Source organism: Gouania willdenowi, chromosome 20, assembly GCF_900634775.1.
Source record: "Gouania willdenowi chromosome 20, fGouWil2.1, whole genome shotgun sequence".
Classification (NCBI taxonomy): domain Eukaryota; kingdom Metazoa; phylum Chordata; class Actinopteri; order Blenniiformes; family Gobiesocidae; genus Gouania; species Gouania willdenowi.
Window position 1 is genome coordinate 5,714,016 of NC_041063.1, and position 8,553 is coordinate 5,722,568.

Genomic DNA, 8,553 nt, shown 5'->3' on the forward strand with positions numbered 1-8,553 from the left:
ATACTTATATTGTACGAACAATATACTATATTGTACGAACAATATACTTATATTGTACGAACAATATACTATATTGTACGAACGTGATATAATAATGTCCAGATGGTGGACATTTAACCGGAAGTAAGAGCAAACGAAGGAAGAAAACATGGATTCTCCACTGTTGCGGTTCCTGCGCAAACGAGGTGTGCCTGAGGAGTGCCTTTCCCGCATGGAGGAAGAACATGTAAGTTTAAAGTTCATTTTCTTCTTTTTCCACGGGTGAAGTGTTTTAAGGTAACGAGGGAAGGAGGTGGGTGCGCGCGCATTCGGACCTCGTAGAGTGCGAGTGTGCGCCGGCCCGTATTATACTTCTCAGGTCATCATCCATCCATTTTCTGAACAGCTTGCTCGTTTCTCCAGCTGTCGTCGGGCTCTATGCTGGCCGTAGGTACACCTTACAAAGCGCCAGTCCTTCACATGGCTACCAACCAGACACAGAGAAACGGACAACACTCACACTCCCATTCATTACAGGCAACATAGGAACTCTATATCCTGACAGTATGTTTTTGTATTGTCAGAGGGAACCACATTCTTGGGGGAAACCAACGTAAGCACAGGGAGCACATGCAAACTCTATACAGCAAGGACCTAAGTGCCTATAATTGGTCAGAATCAATGAAAGTCTTTTTGTTCCCACAAGCCATGTAGCCTTGTGCTTTTGATATTTAACGGCAACACTTACTTATTATGCACTGTTAATTTTATTATATTTTTGTGTATTTTAACTTTGTTTTTAATAACTTTGATTAATTTATGTAACAAAACCATTATAATTACCATCTACTTCTTGGTCTCATTATCAAAGCGACAGACGTCTTCTGTTTCCTCACTCCTCTCCCATTGATGGAACTTAACGACATACACCAGGTCCATGATTATTTTTATTAGGCTGTTAGTTCAATCCAATTTACAAATTTGGACGAAGTGCACAAGATGAACAGGTCCACAGTTTGAAAAGTCAGGAAAAACTAAATTTTCAGCTCGCTCGTGTGCAGCATTAGCTTTGGCAGCTAACTCTGTCTTTCTGCCTTGGAGACCAATACACGTTTTAAACGCAAAACATCTTTCAATGAATCAACGCTCCAACAGTTAAAATTATCTACATCTCTGTCAGACTCGCTGTCAGCAAAGGTGAGTTTATACCTCTCGACCTTTGAACGCATGCACGAGAACTAGGGATGTAACGATTAATCGTAAGGCAGTTAAAAATCGATTCATAGGTACCACGGTTCACATCGATGCTCTGAAAATTGAATCGCAGTACTTTTTTTAAACAGCAGAGGGCGCAATATATTAATCCTTCCAGAAGCGGACTTGACGGGCGGAATCTGCTACTATTTTCTTTCTGGCCGCCATTTACTGTTAAACATGCTCATAAATGATTCATTACCCCTTTAGCACCGAAAGAATATCTGTAATATTACGTGAATATCTGTAAAAGTCACGTTTTTCTATCAGCTCTGTCTGCTAGCATAGCTTCTCTTCTTCACTGGTGGAATAACTGCATGCTAACCGACCACTGGGTTACTAGCGCCCTCTGCTGGTCTAAACAAATATCTGACGTAAATACAGTAAAATGACTGTTTTTTTGTTTTTTTTTAAGTCCATTTGTTAAGGCACAAAATACATTTTCAGTTGCACTTTTAAAAAGAAAAAGAACTATTATGCAGTTTTGAATTGTTTACTATAGAACCAGAATTTAAATTAATAGGTTTCTTCTTCATTTGTATTATTCCTTTATTTATTTCATTCAAGATTTATTTTTAGTTAAATTGCATCATTTTGAATAGTTTATCAAGGGATTCTTTTGACAATGAAAAATAAAAGGAAAATAGTATAGTATTTTCCCCAAAAAAATAAAGGAATATTTTTCAGTCATTTGTCAACATTCCCATTTTGTAAAATAAATTGTGAGAAAATCGTATCGTGAACCCAGTATCGTGAATCGAATCGTATCGGGAGTTGAGTGAATCGTTACATCCCTAACGAGAACTGAATGTTCCGAGAGTGTGAAAAAGCTTATTGTGTAGCAGAGTGTTGTGTTGTTTGTTGCAGGATGTTGCATTAGGTATCAAGCTTGTTTGTTAGTTTGCATATAATTTTCTGTCTCTTTACAGATTGACGCTACAGTTATTGACTGTATGGATGATGGCACACTCTCCGGTTACATCCCAACCTATGGAGATAGAATAGCAGCAAGACGCTTCTGTTTGGAAAGCAAAGATACAAATACAAAAGAATCCAAAAAAAATTCACTGCTTGAAAAACTAAAGAAGAAGATGGGCATTGATAATGATGATAAATGTTTGAAAGGAGACGAGACATCGGCACCAAAGCGAAAAAGACAATATGCAAAATGCAACAAATGGGCTGAAAAAAAGACCAGAAGAATTGAATTGGGGTGGATTCATGAAGGCAAACAAGTGAGGAAACGCAGGGGAGGAGGAACAAGGGTGCTTGATGTGCCAAAAGAATCCAAAAAATTGGATCTTATTAATTTTTCCAAAGACCTTTTCTTCCCAAATGGAAAATGTAAATTTGGAAAATTTGAGTCATTTACTCATGACATATTAGATTTCCAGGAAGAAGCTGTGTTGGATGATAATATCACAGTTGGGCAACTGTACTCTGTACTAAGATTGGGGATGCTAAGATTTTACTTGTGCACTAAAAGCCAGATCCAAACAGATAATGAGGAAAGCGATGAGGGGAAATCTGATGAGAATAATATGGAAATGAGAGATACATATACAAATGACCAAGTCACTGACACCATTGTCATTCTATCATCAGATTATGAGATTGATGCAGACACTCTCTCCAGTACATCTGAGGTGACTTTTGGTCCAGTCCTTGGAGAGGCCGTGGCTGGTCAACTTGATGACACGTTGGTATATCAGCCTCACGTGCTATTTGAAGGAAATGGGTTAGGTTTCACATCCTTTGATCTTCCTTCTACAAGCACAGCACACATCACTTCAGCAGCAGGTGATGAAGCAAGCATCAATACAGCTTCATATGAAATAGTTTGTGTAACTATAAAACTACACAGGATTAATCTTCTTGAGGAGATGATAAAGCAGTTCAATGACCCATCACTTCTAAAACAAACTCTGAAATACAGTTTCATAGATGAAAGGGGAGCTGATGCAGATGGTGTCTCAAGAGATGTGTATGCTGCATTTTGGACTGAGTTTATGGACCGCACAGCTGAAGGAGAAGAAGTGAGGGTCCCATCATTGACTAATAAATGGAAGAAAGAGGAGTGGAAAGCCATCGGCCGGATCCTATTTAAAGGATTTAAGGACCACGGATATTTTCCTTGTCGCTTTGCCCCTGCTTTCTCAGTTGCTCTCATTTTTGGGGAGAATGAAGTCTCAGATGACATGCTGTTGGAAAGCCTTCTTCTGTACATTAGTCAGTCAGACAGGGATCTTCTGACCACTGCCTTAAAAGAGAACCTTCTAGATGAGGATGGAGATGAACTAATTGATCTTCTGGATCGCTTGAATGTAACAATTATTCCCACACGAGAAAATTTAAAAGCAATTCTTGTAAGTGCAGCCCACAAACACCTGATCCAAAAACCAAGATATGCTGCAGAACATATGTCCTTCACTGCCAGCTACATTTTAAAGGAATCCTTTTTGAGCCCGCAAAATGTGCTACTGATGTATGAGGAAAAAAAGCCAACCACAAGAAAGTTTTTGAAGTTACTGGATGCATCTCCTACAACTCAAGCAGAGAATCAGAGCTTTCGTTTTTTGCAGCAGTACATCAGAGGACTGGACGATGCAGGTCTCAGAAGAATGTTAAGATTTGTCACAGGATCAGATGTTATCTGTGTTAAAAAAATTGAGGTGTTGTTTACACCAGTAGAAGGACTAGCAAGGAGACCGGTTGCTCATACTTGTGGGCCAACTCTGGAGCTGCCAATGACATATGCTTCCTACCCAGAACTGCGTGCTGATATGGATAGTATACTACTTAACCAAAACTCCTTAGAATTCAGCATCGTTTAAATCAGGTTACTCTGCCTACTACCCAACAAACTTTGAAATGGAAAAAGAGAACTAAACAAAAAAGTGTTTTGGTCAAATACAGGACATAATTTATTTTGATATACAAGGTAGTAAAATGTATACCACTAAGGACTGAATGTGTCATTTAAAATGGGAAAGGAGATTGCAGATTTCTTCTAAAATCTATCCTGTGTTCTTTGTCCCTGTGTTTGTAACTTTTTCTCCATTTCCTAGTCACTGCGTTTGTTTAAAGCTATTAATAATGCCTCATATTTGCGCAGAAAATATTCACACACAACACTATTCAAGTTCTAGGGATAATGCAGTTGTTTCCAGAATGATCTTTATCTTTCGAACTTGCTAGATAGATGTAAGTGACTCGCTTCTATTTATTTAATTAATTTCCCCCAGATTTGCTTCGTCAGGTTTTCAGCCATAGCTTAAGTGACTCTTGAAGGCTTCTTTAATTAACCACATTCCCTCTTGCTGCCAATGATCAATGGACTTGAATGGGACAGGATCTCAAACTAAAAATATATATATTAGAAGCACACTTCTGTTAGTTTGCATTGTGTTCACAGTGATGCGTAGAGCCTGGTGATAGGCTGTAGATGATCTACAAGGAAGAGAAGATGAGTGAAATGTACTCATGACACTGATATTTTCATTGTTTCATTTCAGCGTGACTGACAGTCACTTAAGGCTTAAAAGATCCTCCAATAACAAACACTTTCTGTCCTTTTGGAGTGAAAGTAAAGCCTTAACACATGTCCCTTAATGTTGTAATGATCAGGAACTCTTGCTGGGGTTTACAACTTTTTTATGTGCCTGGAAATAAAGTTCAAACTTTGTTTGATTTTCCATCTCAAAAAAAAAAAAAAATTAAAAAAATGGGAAAGGAGTGGTAATGTAAGGGAAAATAATTCCAGGGGGAAAAAATCTTGTGTTGATCTTTTGCACTGAATGTGTGGCTAAATATGCAGGTCAAAAACTGTTGCCTGTAGTGTTGTTTGTTTTATTTTATTTCATGTTTTCCACAATGCTTGATATTTCACTGTTTTATATTTTCAAGCAACAAGCATGTTATAGCAAAGACTAGCATTTTCACTTAAAGCCAAAAAATGTTAATGTAGAGTTAATTATATACTGTATGTGGTTTGCCTAAACAGGCATGTTCTTGATCATTCAAACACCATTGAGTTTTCTGTAGGATGGTATTTAAAAGGGGGTTTATAATTATTCTATTCTAAACTTTAAAAACACAAGTTCACTCCTGAATTTAGAACTGGATTCAGAAACATTGCATTGGCTGTTGGATATGTTTGTGCCAGTTACCATGAAAAAAGTGTTGTGTAGTTTTGAATTGAACAAAATTGTTGTTGTATTCTTGACAGCTGAAAAAAGATAAACATATTTGTTTTTTGAACAATGTGGTATATTTATTATTGTTGTTTTGATGGTGCTGTATTTTTTTATTTGGGGTTTTCATCATTTCACTTGGCTTCATTATTCCAAAAAGAAAAACATTAAATGTTGTAAATACAATGGTTGATAACAATATGAGATTTAGGCTTATGAAAGGAAAACAAATTCAACAAGTTCGGATAAACTACGACCGGGCCCGCGGAACGTCTCCGTGCCAAATGGCATGTACCACGTTCCCAAGAATTCAGTCAAATGACTCGGTTCCACCGAGTAAAAAAATGGGGCCCCTGGCGCCCCCATGGGACATACGGGGTAATGGGCCCCATTCATATATTGGAATGTGTCAACGATTCGGTACCACCAACTGTCGCAATATTTGACTCACAAATAAATGAGAAAATGACTTTAATGGAAATTGCCGAAAAAAGGGGAGTGGGCCCCTAATCAAATTGTGCAAGGCATAATCGTAATCTACGTTGAATTACCTTTGAAACAATATATCACACATTTATGTTCCCATAAATTTGTAATTTACGATTAGAATTAGAATTATGTCATAATTGTGATTAAATATCAATTTAATTAATATAGAGATTACGTTCCCAAAAGCTTAACTGTGTCTGCCTCTAAGTTGACATTTATTATTACGTTATTAATTGACATGCAGGAATTTTTACCTACAACCTTGGAACATGAGACTGCTTATAAGGTTTTCAGAATGTATGTTCTAAGGAAAAGATATAACTCTATGGCTTCTTCTGTATTGCTTGGTGGGAGCAAGAAGTTCTCTGACATAATATGGCAGCACAAATTGAAAACGGTTTCATCACAAGGATAATGTCCTCTCTGTTGGCACTCCTCTTTACAAGCCTCCACAGCTCCTGGAGAGACTGTTTTCAGGTGATCTTGTCCACCAAACAGATGAGGAATGGTGTACAGAAGAAGTGGACGTCCACTTGGTGCCACTGCATTTCTGCTGTGACGGATGATGTGGATGTTCCACAGATGTGAAACTTCTTGCAGCTCCTCCTGTAGAAGAAATAGTTTTTACTTGTTATTTACAATCTGTTTGTGGCTTGTACAATTTCTCAAATAAAATAGATACTTAGGGGATAAATACTTAGGGGAGAGGACATACCCTGTAGTCTGAAAGTGTCAATAAAAATTACATTCACAAATAAGCAAAAAATGTAAAATCTCTCTCCTTTAGAAAATAATTTTTGAGGTTCAATGTTATGTTCATAAGCTATTTCCAGCAGGTTTATGTCAAATTATGTTGGCAGGGTGGCCTGGGGGTTGGGGTCAGTGGCGTGGTGCCCTGGGTCCTTGGCTCCTTGGGGCTTTCTCGGGTGTATATGTGGGGGGGCAGTTTTTACACATACATTGGTCATGGATGCACTGGCCTTGGGCTGTGGGATAACACTCATACTGGGCTCAACCATAGACACGTTGTTCCCAAATACCTGTTTTATGGAATTTCCACTCACTTCTCCCTCTGTCCACAGCCACCACCATTATTCCTAAGCCTCACACTGGTCACCAAACTGGCTTGATAACTCAACATAATAAGCACAATATACACAACCACATCTCATTCTCACTTGAAAACAATCAATTCTTCCCTCCTCCCTGTTCCTTTCCCACTACCCCCACCCCCTCACCTTGGTGTAACACTGCCCTGTCTTTTTACATCCTCCCTTTAATAAAGTATTTCTTACCCTTCCTTAGGGAGGGCTGGTGATGGTCACAATTATGCAATAAAATAAATTCATTTATTTAATTGCAATAACAAAACATGCATTGCTGTTAAAAGATTGCACTTGTAGTGTTGGAAAAAAAAGAGAAAAAAAGAAAGAAAAGCATGAAAAGAACAGTTAGATGGATTGCTTAATGCATCTCAGACTTACTCGTAAAAAAAAGAGACACTACAGGAATCACTCACACATGCTGTCCCTGGAAGAAAAAGCCAAAAGTGGCTTGTGCAACTGGCATTTTCTATCAGCAAATTTGACCCAGAATTGTATTTCTAGTAAGACTGTTGTGTTAAAAATATCGAGATTTATATTGTATATCACAATTTTGAGGATAAAATATTGAGATATTTTGGTCCATATCGCCCAGCACTACTTCTTACATTTACTATCACTTTCCCTCTGCCTCTCACACACATAATGCAGCATAATCATTCTTATACAGATAATGAGCATGATTGTTTTGATGTTCTAAGTATGACTGTTAACATACATACCTCAACAATCCTTAAACAAGTAAAGAGAACAAGCTGCTTATCCAAAAAGTCACCAGAGAAGCAGTCATTGTCTTTCAGTTTCTGGAAACGATTCATCCAGTGTTGAGCGTGGTGCGTCCTCAGAAAAGCCCACCAGCTTTCGATCCGCTGGTTGTGATTGCTGGATCCAGAGATGTAGCAGTTACTGGTGGAGTGATCAACACTCCACCGAAGGAATCGCTGCATCTCTGCCATGATGACATTTTCAGTCCCCAAATCTGCTCGGATTCTGGCAGGAGTCCCCATTCTCTCTTCAACTTCAGTTAAGAAATAGCCAGCGATGATTTTCGGATCACTGTTTGTTGAAAATGCATGAAGCCATATAATTTGTCTGGAAAAGCCATCAATTGCTCCATTTATACATATTCCAAATGGCTTCAGTTTATCGTACGAGTCAACATGCCAAAGAAAATTGGGTCCAGGGTTCACATACATGCGTCGCATCAGCCGTCTTCTTTGCCTCAGTTCCACACCACTGGGGTCAATAAATTTAAGCAGATGTCTCACTGTATTTTGGGTCACCACGTATCCAGCTTGAAGACACTTTAGGTGGTGAAACTTGTATCCATAAAGCCTACCGTGGTTCTCGAGTTGATCAATGAGGAACGCTGCTACCTCCAGAGGATCCGACTGGTTTTTCCTCCTGTACAGCCTCATACTTTGAAGCTTTCTCCTCAGTGTGCGCATACTAATAACAATATCGTCCACTGAGCGAAGCATCATGAGGATTTCTCCATGCCTCAGCCCAAGCATGAAGTAGAATTTGATCAAATC